Below are 17402 nucleotides of genomic sequence, written 5' to 3'. Positions count from 1 at the left end.
ACCTGGATCTTTTTTGTTTTCACGAGACCTAACTAAATCTTGATCAAATTTTATCGCGCCAAGCGCGTCAAGGTCACGGGCTTGTCGATCAGGGTCGTGTAGTTCGTAACCATGGTAACCACGATCTCAAGCGAGTTGGTAGGGAGTAACCATGGTAATCACGAGCTACTGTAGGTAATAGCGTCGATTATCCCAATCTCGACGTGACTTTGACGCCTCGCTCTAGGTGCATTGGGTACTGTAATTAGCGATTATCATAGTTTAAATAAGTCGTGTGAAGGTACCCAGTTACAGTTTTCAATCATCCGTCCCTTTCCTTTTCGGTTGATAAGAAAATGACAGGTATAACTTCAAATAAACTTCGATAGTGTGTACTGGAATCAGCACCAACAACACATGTTACCTACTCTTGCATATTTAGTAACTAAGTAGGTAGGTAGGTAATAGACATATTTTATAAAATACTAATAGATGACATTCCAGGCTATTTCCTCAAAAAAAAATACAGATGGAGCTGTCCAGATTTAACGTGATAAATACGTAAATACCTATTTTCTCATTACTCGAATAAATAATTATTCAAATATATTATAATGCAATGGCAGTATATAAATTATCCGTAAAATTAGAAGGTTAAACGATCACACATCTGTACAGAGCCATCTATCTTTGTTTGGGAAAAGTAGTCTGGAAAGTCCCTCATTGGTACCTATAGATTTTGTAATAATATTTGTCTTGTATTTAAGCCAATAAAGACTACCAAAGGATGTTTGATGTGGAAATCTGGTCTCAAAAGGTCATAAGTTCACTGTCAGTAGGTAGGTATATAGGTACCTACATTAAAATGCAACTAACAATTTTGATACTTACAACAAAACACTGATTGTGAGATCTTATCAGTTGAAGTGGTGGTAAACTATGTGATTACTATTTATATTTTTCAAAATAATTTTAAAATGAAACAATTTTATTAAAAGACAATGAAAGATATATTTTTAGAAATAAGTTGTTTTATTATATATTATATTTAAAATATCATAAGTAGGTGCAACCACACAAAATATCTCTACATTTAATTAAATAGTTGAAATAAAACAGCAACTTAACCAAGTACTCTCGGCCTCCATGGTCCAGTGGCTGACTGTTGGGTCAACACATCTGGAGGTCCTCGGTTCAACTCCCCAAAAATTACTTTGTGATCCCCAGTTTGGTTAGGAGATGGCTGGCTGATCAACCGATTGCCTGAAGTAAGATAATCTATGCTTCGAATGGCATGTTAAGCTGCTGGTCCCAGTTACTACTTACTGATGTTAGTACATAGTCATTACATAAATCATGTCAGGGAACTTAATATGGTAACATATTAGTAAGTAGGTATAGAATAAACTTGACAATAACATTAAAATATATGGGTTATGTGCCTAACTAGCTTATTTAACTATTTAATGATATGATAATATAAATTATAAAGTGATTTAAGCTCGTAGTTTAACAACATTTATGAACATAAATAGCTACTAACTACATACAATGCAACAGAACGGCACACTTAACACAGCTCTTATGTTCACTAGATATTAATACTTTTGAGGTGAGCTCATCCTGCAAACAACGCATACATGAGCATCCATCAGGAATCTGAAAGCAAATATGAATGTTCTTAAAAAATAATTGTAGTTTTGATGTCCCATGTACAATAATATATTTTACACAACATGCCTGATTATAACAATATTATTAAATCTGTAGGGATGAAATTAAAATATGCCAACTTAAGTTGCCTTATAACAATGAGGGTCTTTCTAATCGACATTCCCCAAACACATGATAGATGGCGTTGTTCACTTTTAACCTGATAATTACCTATTTTCTCATTGCTGGGGTACATAATTATTCAAAAATGTAATGTAATGATGGAATCATCATATAATATAAAACTAATTGTTTCTTGATATTAGGATCACATTATGTATAGAATGACATTGCTACCTATATTGCTTCTCTTATTTTGATCAGAATAATAATAGGTGGAAGTTGTATCATCATAATATACCATCATCATTTATACCCAAAAACAAAGATAAAAGATGCATATGTCTATTATCCATGAAGTTAGAAGTTTAAACGAAGAAACTTAACAATACCATCTATTGTGTTTTTGGGGAACACCGATTGGAAAGTCCCCCATTATGATTGAAACACATAAAACCTTTTAAATAGCTCTTACACAATGTAAATTATAATCCTTAATACTTTATTGGGTGAATATCAAAATGTGCCATGTTTGGTGGCAAACTTTTATATTTTGTTTTTCTTTAAAAATTGGGTTCCGACTTGAAAAAGGATCCTCCTCCTCCTTTTGGATCCTTTATCATGTCGGAACCCAATTTTTCACGAAAAAATAATATGAAAGTTCGCCACCAAACTTGGCACATTTTGATATTCACCCTATTACCTGTCACGGAGATATTTTTGTTTTTCTATATAATGTCACTCTTCATTTCTTTCAAGCTTATGGCCTGTGATTTTGTCTTCTTGTATGCCTTCCCAAAGATATTTCACATCTTATACAGACACATTGCTTCCAACTCTCGGACTGGAACATTCATCAGGAGACTTGTTATTGTTACTTGCATCTCTTAGTATGAGTTACACACAAAGTCGATCAGCATCTAACACCTATAAATAAATAACTTTATAATAACAGTGTCATTCGATTGTATATTACTTACATTGCAATTTATCAACGAACATTATCCACAAACTTTTTATCATTTCGGCTTTATCCAAAACACATAATGGTTCTGGAAGTTTTACCAGTTGAATATCCACGCAAAAACGGGGAAGTAGGGCTCGACTCGATGAACTTGTAAGTTACAAATTCTAATAAAGTAGGTAGGAAAAAAGTAGCACAGGAAAATATCAATACAATAGAACTTCACCAATTGTTCAAATGTTCACCGAGACACGACCGAGACAAAAAAATATATTTTTTGTTTTCCCCGAAGGGTAAGGCAAAGGAAACTATGCCCATACAGCCATGTCTTACATTTTTTTTTTCTTGATGATTAATGAAATTATAAAAGGTGATGACGATGAATGATGAAACCTAAGCCCCCACCCTCGGAGCAGACTCCTACTCAGGAACCCTAAACGAATTAACTCAAAAGTCCGCATAAACTTTGAAGTTATGAAGCGGCTTGTTGGCACGAAGCGAAAATAAATAGATACACTTTGTTTAATGAATATTCCGATATAATAACACTGTCGCTAATGTTTTCCGACTAACTTAATGCGGTCATTAACCACAAAACACCACTTCGTATTAATTATTTAGATTTAAGATTATTCAATGAAGAAAGCAACTGTCCATTCCAGCCAAAAAGTCTAAAAAAATAAAATAAATATATAATTATTTTTTTGTTATTTTGTCCATAGAACAGGCAAAGGGAACATAACCCATACAGCCAAATGTACTACGTTAAATTCTCTTTTTTTTTTGGTTTTCCCCAAAGGGTAAGGCAAAGGGGACTATGCCCATACAGCCATGTCTTACGTATTTTTTTTCTTGATGATTAATGAAATGATGAAAGGTGATGATGATGAAACCTAAGCCCCCACCCTCGGAGTAGACTCCTACTCTGAACCCCAAACGAATTAACTCAAAAGTCCGCATAAACTTTCGAGTTATGAAGCGGCTTCCTGGCACGAAGCGAAAATAGGCAGATACACTTTGTTTATTGAATACTCCGATATCATAACACTCGCGAATGTCTTCCGACTAACTTAATGCGATCATTAACCACAAAACACCACTTCGTAATTATTTAGATTATTCGATGAAGAAAGCAACTGTCCCGTTTCCGTTTCCCGCTAAAAAGCCTACGTTAAATTCGTTAAAAATAGGTAAACGTATTTTAATTTTCTTAAATCGGAAGGCAATGGTACACAGCCATACAGTTTCTACTGTTGTTATGTCTTATCAACAGGTTACGCAAAGGTATTATTTATGCCATACCTACAGCTTCATCTTCTATTATAATAGCGCGGTCTCACCCGGGGTGAATCTAATTTCCTGGGGCCTTAAACTCAAATTACTAACAAGGTTGCTTTGCGCCACCATCCATGGATACACAGCGTTATCTATATTTTTTTCGGGAACGTAGCCAAGAATGTCCCTCATTGTGATAAGAATGTTCAATGTTCACTTCGTATTAAATATTTAGATTATTCAAAACATCCGACTGATGAAATGAAGGAACGGCAGCCCCCCAGACCTACTTATGCAAGTGGTGACAAAATAAGAAAAAAAAAGATTATTCAATGAAAAAAGCAACTTTCCCGCCAAAAACCCACGGAAAAATGAATGAAAATACTCAATCATTGTTGCTTATTTAATTTATAAAGTTAAATGGTACTGATGTGACAAAAAAACAATTAGATTTTATATTGCTTATTTATTAATTCCATCGATATCTATGCGTCCAACTGACGTAAAAAAGTATCTCAATATTTTTCGATATTGGCTGTTTGAATCTGTTTTGGCAGAATTTCTTTGTTAGTCTCATGGAAAAAAAAAGTTAATTCGTACCCAAACCGTTGGCGCGAAAAAGTGACAAGCGTCTTTTCTTTCACTTGTATTTCAAGATTTCCAAAGGTAAGTCGATTTTGTTATTAATAATTTAACAATTATTTATAAATATTTAGGTATATAATAAGGTACTAATCTTTGAAATCGTAAAAAAGTTAGCCATATAAACATAATTAGGTATTATAATTGTAAGATCTTTAACTTTCTGTAGGTACTGATTTTCTCTTTTTCACATAATGAAAGTGAGAACGTTAAAAGGTAAGTACCTATCCACTTAAAAGCTATAATTCTTATTTTATTGTCTATTAGATAAACACAAATAGTATAGAAGTGGTTTGTTTACAGATGAAGCGTTCAAGCGTTGAGATTCCATCGTGCTCTACAATGCTTCGCCGTCGCGTCGACGACGAGCAGCAGGGCCTCTATGACGAGACTGCTGCGATCTGCGTCGGTGCCGGTAAGTATTTTTTATATTTTTTATGTTAAATCCATTTTACGAAACGATCGATTGATCATTATGTCTAAAATAGCCAGCCGCTTGACATCAGCCGTGGAAAAAACTTTACTTAATAACAGGTATTAGGTACCTAGGTCTCTACTTAAATCAATTGCATTGCCCCTACTTATGCTGTGTGACTAGAATAGGCGATAGGTAATTACTATTCATATTTTAGAATATTTAAGTAGGTAGGTACCTATATGAAGTAAGTTAGTTAACCTATGATAAATTTAGATGGTCAGAGAAGTCATAAGACTGTAGAAAATAAATATAATAATAATAAGAGTGAATCCTTTTTGAATTATAACAATCGGAGTGATTCAGGTTTGACAGCAACCCATGTTGCAGCACAACAGTAACATTACTCATTAGATGACCTGTAAGTAATAAGTAGGTCTGTAACAAATTATAATACACACATAAGTTAACCTATGACCGTAGTATTATTACTTATTTTATGCTATAGCAGTCACTCTCTTAATATTCTGAGTGAAAAGTTAAACCTTTCTCTAAAATCGTGAAAAAGTCAACTAAATATGTGATAATGATGGTTAAATATTAACTATCTAACTAAGAATTATAGAAATAAGTAATTAGGTAACAAAATTATTACAAAGTTACCTACTTAATTATTTGACAGCTATTTATAATACCAAAATTATATCAAACAAGTTATTAAGTAAGTACCTAATATAGAGATATTGAAGCTTTGAAATATTTAGTTTATCTGAAAAAAAAATTGAATGCTAGGTATAATAACATTTGTCTACTTACAAGACACTTAAATTACTGTCAAAGAGTGAATGTAGGTTTGTCTATATTTTGAATATGGTTATATATCTTGATGACCATGTGGTAGGGACTGAAGGAAACCCTGTGTTGGTTTTGGTACACCTTGTCAGTTCACCTAGGTAGACCACAAACAAACCTTTTTTTAATCAACTTCAAAAAAAAGGTCCCGGCTGCATTAGCAAGTCGTTAATAACCATCAATCCGCACTGGGCCCGCGTGATGGTTTAAGGCCCGATCTCCCTACCCATCCATAGGGAAGGCCCGTACCCCAGCAGTGGGGACGTTAATGGGCTGATGATGATGATGAGCTATAAAGTAATAAGCAAAATAAAGTAACAACTTTACAGCTGTCTAAAGATATGGAAAACGCCGAATGCAATGAGTGCATAAAAATACCATATCTCCACAACCCTGATATAGTAAAAAAATAATGTAGGTATATATACTATGTTATACTATATTTAATGTGTTATATGTACCTAAGGTTCCGTCCACAGTAAAGGTTAATAAAGGAAAATTCTGTGTATGTAAGTATTAAGTATGTAGTATAGATACCTACACGTCTAATGCATAAGTACGAGACAGACCATTCTAAGGTATTATATTATTCTTTATTTTTGATGTGTGATGATGATGATGATGAGAGATGTTCAACTCAATCGTATTATTATATCTTAGATTTCGCCATCAGAATTTTCTTTTACTGATCACATCTGTGGACGGAACCTTAGGTGCGCGATTCCAAATCGCACTTGCCTGGTTTTTTTTTATATTTTGACAAATATACATACTTCACTTATATTAGTCTGAAATAATCTCACACTATGATGCAACAAGATTAAAATAAGAACAAAAACTGTGGTATTACGTTTTACTGTTATTTTATATTAAATTTTCGAAATATTCCTAAATAGAGTGCTGCATTGCATACCTACATAATATCTCGCCTATTTCCCATTGGGGTAGGCAGAAAACAGATTACGAGAGAGAATATGAATGAAATTGGACTTAAAGTTAGTTTATTACCTCAATTAAATATTTATGTTACAATTTTGTAATTATTTGCTTAATCTTTTATTAAAACTGTCAAAAGGTTACTAATGACAACATTGAGAAGTATGAGTGAAATGACTTTGAATGATAAAATAGCGTGATAAGGGACTGTTGTGAAAGAAAATGTATAGTGAAGAGAATTGATAAAAGAATGCTTAGATATTTTGGACATGGACAAGATTTATTTAGTAGTATAATTAGTAGAATCGGAAGAGGACGGCCTAGGTAGTACATACCTCGATTAATTCCAGGATATTTAAAGAAAAGCCACGGTCAAGAGTACTGGGAACCGGCGAACGTGCATTAAGACTTTGATAAGAGTGGTCGAAGCAAAGTGATGTGTCAGGATAGTAGTAAATGGAATTGCGTGGTCTCTGCCTATCCCAACGGGAAATAGGCGTACTCTTAAGTATGTATTTTTTCGAGAAAGTTGCTTAGAATGATATTTGATAATCATAAGCTCATAGTTTCAGTATTCCATAACATAACATAAACATAAATAGCCTATATACGTCCCACTGTTGGGCACAGGCCTCCTCTCAATCAACCGGAGAGGGTATGGAGCATACTCCACCACGCTGCTCCACTGCGGGTTGGTGAAGGTGTTTTTACGGCTAATAGCCGGGACCAACGGCTTAACGACTTATGTCAGTATTTCATAAGTTTTTTATTTTATATACCACTAGCGACCCGCCCCGGTTTCGCTCGGGTGCAATGCTGATACTAAATACACTACAGAAAAACTGTGAACGTTGTATATAAAAACATAGCCGCCCGCTCCGGCTTTGCATGGGTATAAAATATATAGCCTATGTCACTCACACAAAAATAATTAAAATCGATCCAGTAGTTTTGATTTATTCTTTACTGCTCTTGACATGCACACGTTAAATTTGGAGTAAAACAATTCCCCTTTCCCTATACTTACCATGGAGATTTACTGCTATCTTTGGAATATCTAAATTCATACACTACATTTTTACTTATTTACTTTTTACCTATTTATTTTATTTTTATTAAATCTAATTTTATCTAACCTTATGTAGGTACTTAAATATAATTACTATAAGTGCGATTTGTCTGAATGTTAACGTTGCACTGATTTTTGCTTACACTCTCGGTGGTGGTTGGCGCTAATTTCGCTTTCGTGGTAATCCATATCATAGGTGGAACAATTGGTTGGTTGTTAGCCTAAGGGTCTGAAGTTTTTTCTTAGACGCGCTTTGGCTTGGTTACATATTTGCGTTAGCTGTTTAATTTTTAGTTCATAGTCAGAATTTTTCTTTATATGTGCATAGTTTTCAGATACCAAATTCTCAATTTCATTCTCTGCTATTTCCAGTTTTTGTTCCAGTTGTTGAATTTTTGATTGTAACTCTTCCAAGTATAAGCTCGTATTCATCCGTAGATGAATACTAAAGATATCCATAAGAGATACACATATACCATCGCGGAGTTTTCAGTGGACCTTTTTAATGTGTACAATACTTAGTACATTATTTTGATAAATCTTGTAGGGTTTAGCCTGCGTTTACAATGTAAAGGCGGCATTGTGTATTTTTATACGTAAGGCTTAAACAAATTACTACCTAGGTTTATTGATCCGACTGAAATTGTATATGCGTAGGTTACTATTTCTTTTTTTAATAATAGGTAATTTAATGGTCATATAATAGTTATTGCATTGCCTGTAATTATATCTGTGAATTATTTTTTTATTAAAAAATTACATTATTGGAGAATGATAATATTGATAAATAATATTTTAATTTAAGTATATAGGGTAAACTGCCTAATTATTAGCACCTTAAATTAGTGGTACAGTCTAATCATTTCTCAAATTTTAACGTTCGCACTGAGGTTAAAATGGTTTTTAAAAAAAATGTCCATTACCTAGAACCAGATTGGACCATATTTTTGTTTAGATAGCATGGAATATATCAAAATTATCTTATTTTTTTCCTACTAAAGACAGTAGGGATGTCAAAAATAGGGTGTATTGCCTTATCTATTAAATAAATTAATATCTAACGTTTACTAATTCCTTAGGTCTAACACACCAAGGCTCCGATGTGTATGAAGGTAATAATTCGCAATGTACGGTTATCTCAGCATGCGCTTCAATTTATTCTGTATTCCATAATCGCGCATGTTTCACTACTGCCGAAGTTGATGAAATTTTAAAAATGGGGGATACACTTTACATGCAGTTAAAATATTTACTTCAGAGGGGTGTCAGTTATTTTATGCCAGATGAATTACCCAATGAGCTTCGCGTCGGGAGTAACGTCGTAAATATAGTTAGCATGGAGGACAACTGGATCATTTCTAATACGTATCCTACAACTCCCGCGAATAAAGACGTAGGTTTATTAACGTTAAAGAATATTTTGGACAACAGAGTATTTTTTAATACTAATGACTATACTGTTGATTCGGAATTTGCTTATAATGTAAACAATTCAAATCACAACGACAGTACGGATAGCATATTGTTTACGGGTCAGGGTTATACTTTTAGTTTTTGGCGCTTTAATGGTGAATATTATTTCTTTAACAGCCATGCGGTTAACAGCAAAAACATTAACATAGGAAAGGGCAAACCAGAGGACGGTCCTTACGTAGCACGTTTATTTAAATGTAATTCAACCGAAGCGCTAGCAAAACTTTTACTCGCGAATGAAATTTACGACGGTTCCGAATACTCATTAACTCGATTAAGAGTATTAAATGACGACCTTATGTGGCAAAATGAAACCCAGGTTAGTTCCGAAACGTCACAGTCCATTTTAATAGATTTAATATCATCACCATTACATGTGAATCAAACTTTAGATTCTATTTTGATAAACTATCAGTCAACACTGACCCCGATTAAAACCTCTGTGCAAAATTTAGATAGTAAATTGAAAGTTGATACAAATCCTGTAGATGTTTATGACACTACAAATGATTTGAAATTGTCAATTTTAAAACCAGTTGTCCTATTAGAAAGAATTGGTAATCAAGCCGAAAACCAATGCGTTAAAAATAAAGGCGGCCGACCCAAAAAACAGAAACGCGGACGAAAACCGAATAAAGAAAATGCGCATCGCGAAGCTGTAAGGAAATATACAACGAAAAACCCCGCTGTTAATCGCAAGGCAGTTCAACGGTATAACGAACGCAATCCAGACATTAACCGCGAGGCCGTTCAACGGTATAACGAACGCAATCCAGACATAAACCGCGCGGCCGTTCAACGTTATAACGAGAACAACCCAGACGTTCATCGCGCGGCCGTTCAACGTTATTACGAGCTCCACCCGGAAATTAACAAAAAAGCAGCACAAAGATATACAGAAAATTGTCGTAACATAGAAACACCGCTGAGATATTCAAAAAATTTAATAGGTGAAAAACAGGGACATGAACTCAGCACTATTCGCTTATATAATTTAAAAAATACGTCGCTTCTGTCTGAGCAAACATATAGATGTCCAAGATGCAATGCTCCATTGTTCGAAGAAGAGAAATCTCGTCGGCAATGGTGTTGTCATTCAGGTGACTATAATGTTCAAAATTTTCTCCCCTTAAACGAAGAATTTTATACAAATCCAGCTTTTTTAAATAGACCACGCGCTTATAATAATATTTTTGCATTTTCGGCATTAGGTGTTTCCCACGGTTTCCATCATCCAGAAGGTATATCTTTTCTAAAAATTCAAGGACGTATTTACCACCGTATCTTTGATTTATCTTACAATGAAAGTCCGAATAATATAAATTTTTACATAAATGACAGTAGCGAAAGAGAAAGTTTAGCTGGCGAATTAAGTTTAGATAAATCGGTAGTTCGAATGATTACAGGTTTCATGCACACAGTTAATCCATACATAAATTGTTTTAGAAGATTAAGTTTAGAGGTATCATCAGAAGCTTTCTTAAAGTTCGAAAAAACTACTCGTGCGACTCACGGTAACATCCTCGGAGATCAACCTATTGGTCAAGAAATTGCCGCAATTATTAGTACAGACCGCGAAGAATTTTCTCCACGCTGTATTGTAGTCAAAAAGATAGCAGACGGTAGGCCTCGAACAATAGATATAATGGATTCCTTATACGAGACTTTCCAGTATCCTCTCTTATATCCTCACGGAAATACTGGTTGGCATCCAGATATGAGAGATAATAAGGGCAATAAGCTTAATCAGGTTAAATATGTCCGTTGTTTACTTTTATCCGAATCGCGATTTAGCATATTTGGTCGTTTATCTGAAGAGTGGTTAGTCGATATGTTTTGTAGAATTTTAGAAGAACGCTTGCGGTTTTTGAAAAATAGCCAAACAAAACAACAAAACAGGCTAAGAGTAGCTCCACTCCAAGAATTAATTAATGACGAGTTTATTTTAGGAGAAGGTGGAGTAGAACCTGGTAAAATTTATTTACCTAGCTCATTCACAGGGGGTCCACGATACATGAAAAAGAAATACCTGGATGCTATAGCAATGGTAAACAGGTTAGGTCCACCATCATATTTTTTAACTTTAACATGTAACCCCAACTGGCCTGAAATAAAAAATTCAACATTATCAGGTCGATCAAAAGACCCCCTTACTTGTGCTCGAGTTTTCAACTTAAAACTCGGAGAGTTATTAAAAGATTTAAAATCGGGTAAATGGTTCGGAAAAATTGTTTATATAATGCATGTTATAGAGTTCCAAAAAAGAGGACTACCACATGCGCATATTGCTTTTAGAGTGGAAGGTGGTGGACCAGTAGAAAGTCTGGATATTGATAAGTTTGTTCGAGCTACCATACCTGATCCAGCACAAACTTTATTATACAAAGTTGTCATGGATCACATGATACACGGTCCATGCGGCCCTCCTTACCGAACTAATTTGCCGTGTTGGAATAGTGAAAAAAAAAACTGTTTAAAATATTTTCCAAAAAAAAGAAACACCAGTCACCTTCAGTGACGATAGAGGTTTTATACATTTACGTCGCAATAGTAAAAATCAGGCGATTATTAAATATCGCGGCAGAGACGTAATAGTTAATGATTTGTGGGTCGTTCCTTATAAACCTGCTCTTCTCCTAAAATATTATGCTCACATAAATTTAGAAGTGTCCACACAGCGTGCTATAATTAAGTATTTATTTAAATATATGACAAAAGGACCTGATGAAGCCCGTATTGCCGTTGTTGATGAAGAACATCGTGAGGATGAAATCGAACAATATGTCACTAAGCGATATATTAGTTCTAGCGAAGCAGCGTGGCGTGTTCTCGAATTTGATATTGTAGCTAGGAACCCTACGGTAAAAATGTTAACAGTACATTTGCCCGATCAAAATTCGGTATTTTTTAAGCCTGGCCACGCGAACGAGGCAGTTAATAATGCAGGTTCAGATCTTTTAGACTATTTCAGTAGGCCTTTAACTGAGGAGTTTGATCGGGTATCATACTTAGACTTTTTTGAAAATTATAACATTCATGCGAAAGATCCTTGTTTAAAGACAGTTCAGGCGGTGCAAATGCAAAACGGCAAATTTCTTACGCGGAGAATGCGGGGTGAGCTCGTCGCGCGTCTATTTTGGGTCGCGCCGAACAGAGGTGAACAGTTCTTTTTAAGACTTCTTTTAAGTGTTTACCCTTGTCGTAGTTTCGCGGATTTACTTCAAATTGGAGGTCCAAATTGCACAACTTTTCAAGAAGCTGCCAAATTCGTAGGACTTGCGGACGACGCAGTCGAATATGAACGGGCTATGGAAGAAGCTTCCACTTTTTTAACCGGACCACGACTTCGTAGCTTTTTTGTAACGCTGGCTGTTAATGGTGCCTCAGTGGCGTCACTGTGGAACACGTATAAACGTCAATTGGCCGAAGATTTCCTTTACAGGGTGCCAGATGACGAAGAAAACGCGTTTAACATGTGCCTCATTCAAATAGATAGAATGCTACGCAGACACGGAACTTCGTTAATAGAACAAGGTTTGCCGGAAGTAATTTATAGGTCAACGGAGTTGGATAGGGAACGCACTGAATATGATTTAGATAGTTTGAAATCATACGTAGAAGAGTGGTTGCCACAGTTATCTCCCGATCAACGTGCCGTATTCGATTACGTGGAAAAGCTTTGCGTTGATAGTGTTTACCGAGAATCCAACAACTGTGCGATTTTTATCGATGGTCCCGCCGGCACCGGGAAAACGCTTTTATTGAAGGTCATAACTGCATATATCCGCGGTAACCTTAAAGGTATAGCTTTAACCTGTGCATCGTCTGCAATTGCTGCTCAAAATTACACAAACGGAATGACGGCTCATTCCTTGTTTAGATTTCCTTTACATCTATTAGATGATAGCGGATACTGGAACATCTCTAATGGTACTCAAAGAGCTGAATTGATTTATAATTCTAATCTCATTGTGTATGATGAGGCGCCGATGGCTCATAAATACCTTATAAATTTATTAAATAGATCATTGCAGGATTTGATGAGGTCAGACAAAATTTTTGGTTCTAAAATAATTATTTTTGCTGGAGATTTTCGTCAAATTCCTCCTGTAGTCCCAGAAGCACGAACGAATTTTGATATATTAAACGCGTCACTAAAAACTTCACCTATTTGGAAACAATTAAAAAAATTTAGTTTGGTAACTTCACAGAGATGTAAGGATGACGCACAGTATGCAGATTTTCTTTTAAAACTGGGTTCAAATTTATTACCTACTCTTAGGTTAGAAACAAATAATAATGATTTGCAATTAGTCCAACTTGAATCCATTGATTATGTTACTGAATTAGAAGATTTAATTGATTTTGTATTCCCAGAAGTTACCCTTACTGAGCCAGGCGTATGCTCCTTCAGAGCGATTCTATGCACCCGTAACGATGCAGTTAGAGAAATTAATGCCGTTATTTTAGACAAACTACCAGGAGAAGTATTACATTTTTATGCAATAGACAAAGTTTTAAGCGACAACGCTGATCAAGTATATTTTAGTCCCGAATTTTTACATACACTTCGACCACAAGGTGTTCCAGATTTCGACTTACAATTAAAATTAGAATGTGTTTGTGTAATTACGCGTAATCTTAGTTTCGCGGACGGCTTAGTAAATGGCACCAAAGTAATAGTTGTTGAAACATCTCCATATATTATTAAAGTTCGGAAACAAGGTGAACTAGGAGATTATTTGATCCCTCGAATTCTTTTTAAAGCGCCTATAGAACATAACAGCCCTTACGAGATGTGTCGCCGTCAATTTCCATTGCAGGTATGTTATGCAATGACTATTCACAAGAGCCAGGGTCAAACGATTAGTCGCGTTGGGGTCGATCTTAGATCTGATATGTTTAGTCACGGTCAACTGTATGTAGCTTTAGGTCGCGTTCGCGAAAGACGTGACATAAAAGTACTACTACCCAGGCACCGAATCGAAAATGACCAACCTTTCTCGAATAACGTTATCATATCAGAACTTTTAAGTTTAACGTAACTTTATTTAGGGTGGCACTTCTTGAAAAGACTGAACAGTTCATCTCTGTTATTAAGCTTATTGGGTTTTTTTAGATCGGTTAAATCATGTGCTGAAATTATCGTATATTGCGAATTATTTATTATTATTTATATTCATTCTATCTTGTTTTTTCTTCTTTTCGTATTATTTAACGATAGAACTGACTTTAACAAGCTTGCACTCGATTTGATGATGGTTACATTGAATTTCAAAAGCTAGGTTTACCATTTTATTAGTCACAATCACTGAATTAAAATGTGTGTTAATCAATTGGCAATGTGTGCATGCCCTTCCCAGCCGTTAACGCTGTGGAGGTTCATCTTTAGGGGACGAGAGAACGGGCGTGAAGGGAACTGGCAGGATGAACACTTGGCTGCGGGTGCGACCGGTGCATGGGAGTGAAGTGGAGCTGGCTGGAAGATGGAGGCAGGTATCACTCGATTGCTTTAGCTGAGTTCCACTCAGATCAAGTAAGCTGTCATATGGATGAATGTCGCAGGTTGGAATGATCCGGAGTAGAACTGTCGGTGTTGTTCCCATCGTCGTAGGCATTTTCGGTGGATTTTGTAGGTCGATCAACAATGGTTGCGTGAGTTTTAGCTGTCAAGCTGCTATGCCGTGCTAGCCGATTCTTGCGATCTGGGATACAAGGGATGGACGTATCCTGTGGAATGATCGTGTCAGTGAAGGTTTGAATGTCGCTTAGGACTGGAAAGGAGGGAGTACGGAAACTGTAATCAGTATTCAGGATCTCGCTGTACATGGACAATGTTTAGTTTAGGTGTATTAAAGTGGTAATTGTTCGAAGTTATTTGAAAAGAATTCTGTTTCAGTGTTTAAGCGCTAAAACTGTTTGTTTTTTGTAAGCAAACGTATGATTTATTGATGTTCATTTTTTACTTTATAACGCTAACGCTATACAAATGATTTTGTTACCAAATTTAAGTGCGTATATAAACAATAAATTAATACTAAAATATTTCGATGAAGACACCAATGATGTTTATTGATACATTTTTCTCCTAAGTGCTATTTTCTCAACTTAAAGCAATAAGTTATGCAGTAATTATACTTCTACGAGTATATTTAAACAAATCATCATTCAAAAGCATTTTACCCAATACCTAACTTACATTAAGTAAAATTAATCTTTGTCATTTTAGTCACTTATTTTTTTATCATTCACTAAGCAGTAAGCAAAATATATTTACTAAAATAATAAAAAAAAATACGATATTCATGGTAAGTTGGATTAGCTATTTTATAACACAAACGACTTGATATTTTCATTCATTAATTCAGGAAAATAAATGTAAAATGAAAAATAAGTTTTTATAACCGATTCAATTTGTGTAATGTGTAGTGTATACATTTTAATGTATTTAACATTTGCAAATTATATTGATTTGTAAAAAATATAAGTTCCATTAAAATTGTACTAAAGAATATTTTATATAAGTTAGAATTAAGTAAATAAACAAGAAAATATACGCCTTAAATAATAAATATAAGGAAGAAAGGAAACTACCCGGATGCCTGTTTACTCGTCATCAAGGAAAATTTAAGAAATAACATTACTACAAATGTCTGCTCGAAGAAATATTCAAAAACTTAAACAAATGCCAAGCTGGAAATCGATTAATGAGTACACATAAACGCTACATAGTAAAACTCGTGTGTCATGTAATGGAACGGACAGAATAAAGAATATGTGTTATGGTACGTTGAATCAGTACAGTAAAATATTATACATTAGCATTCAATGGTGTATGAATCATCATCGTCATTGTGTCAGCAAAGACGCTTCATCAATTGCACAGATTTGTGGCTACAAATATATAAATGAAAAGTGTTATTTAGAACATTATTTATTGTGTTGTGGAATAAAATAGGTCAATAATTACCTGTATCCGGCAGTAACGAACAATTTCATTCATAAACATGGGTAAATATGACGACTGTCAGATGGGCTAAACATGAAAAAAGTCCTTAAACCAAATCCCATTGTTTCGCTATTGTGTTTGAAAATCTAAGCCGCAGGAGGATATTAAGTACGACCATGCTTTACCTTTAATGGTGTATGTAAAAATAATTAAGCCTATGAACAACAACAATGAATGTTCTATACCATTCTAAGCAAATTCAAAAACAAATTTGATCATGTTAATTTCTGGCCTCCCACAAGCGGGTCTCACCAGTATTGACAGAAGAATGATCACTCATCGATACAAAAACATACATAAAGTAATTAATACATGTATACAGGCTAAATAAAGTGAAATTGCTAGAAAATACCTACTACTTGGAAAAACAATAATTGGAGAAGAAAGCACTACCTAACAACGTGAAACTTTGATATTCAAATTTTCAAATCAAATATGGCTAAAACAAAAAAAAATACTTAAAAATTGAAAGGTAAAAGAAAACACCTTTAGTTAAAAAAATAGAAAGCGAGTCATATTTTATAAATTCTGGTAAAATTGTTTAGTTTTAAATGTTACCAAATACACCAAATGTTATTAGAAATGAAAGTAACTGCATATAGTTTAATTCATATGTGTACAGTCATAACCAACATACTACCTACGTTTATTTTTTTAAGTCTACATTCGTTATTTATTTACTTATAATGACGCAAATAACAAACAACTATGCTTGTTATTAATTTGCATACACCTACAGTAAATCCAACTTACCATGAATATACAATGATAATATAATATACATAGTAAGTGCAGAATAAAAACTTAAAGATTATATGGTTTTATGTTTTCCAGTGGATCTGGTTAGAGCTATGTCACGCTAAATGGTGTTTTTTGTATTTCTTTTTACTATTCTTTCAATAGAACACTGTTTCGCATGAGACGGTTCCTCAAAAAACATAATATCGTGTATGAGCTAAACAAAAACTTAGGTTTTACATGGTTTTATGTTTTCCAGTGGATCTGGTTAGAGCTA

The 17402-nt window shown here is 34.5% G+C and overlaps 1 long non-coding RNA gene across 1 annotated transcript; it reads right to left on the bottom strand.

Moving 5' to 3' along the window:
* Window positions 1–1055: 1055 nt before the first annotated feature.
* On the bottom strand, window positions 1056–2962 carry LOC126368241 (uncharacterized). Its single transcript, XR_007566562.1, has 3 exons — window positions 2733–2962; window positions 2456–2596; window positions 1056–1638 (listed from the first exon to the last, which is right to left on the bottom strand). It is a non-coding gene; the product is annotated as an uncharacterized LOC126368241 (long non-coding RNA).
* Window positions 2963–17402: the final 14440 nt, after the last annotated feature.

Source organism: Pectinophora gossypiella, chromosome 7 (assembly GCF_024362695.1).
Source record: "Pectinophora gossypiella chromosome 7, ilPecGoss1.1, whole genome shotgun sequence".
In the NCBI taxonomy this organism is placed as follows: domain Eukaryota; kingdom Metazoa; phylum Arthropoda; class Insecta; order Lepidoptera; family Gelechiidae; genus Pectinophora; species Pectinophora gossypiella.
The sequence above is the reverse complement of the archived record's forward strand: the minus strand, read 5'-3'. Positions and strand labels throughout refer to the sequence as shown.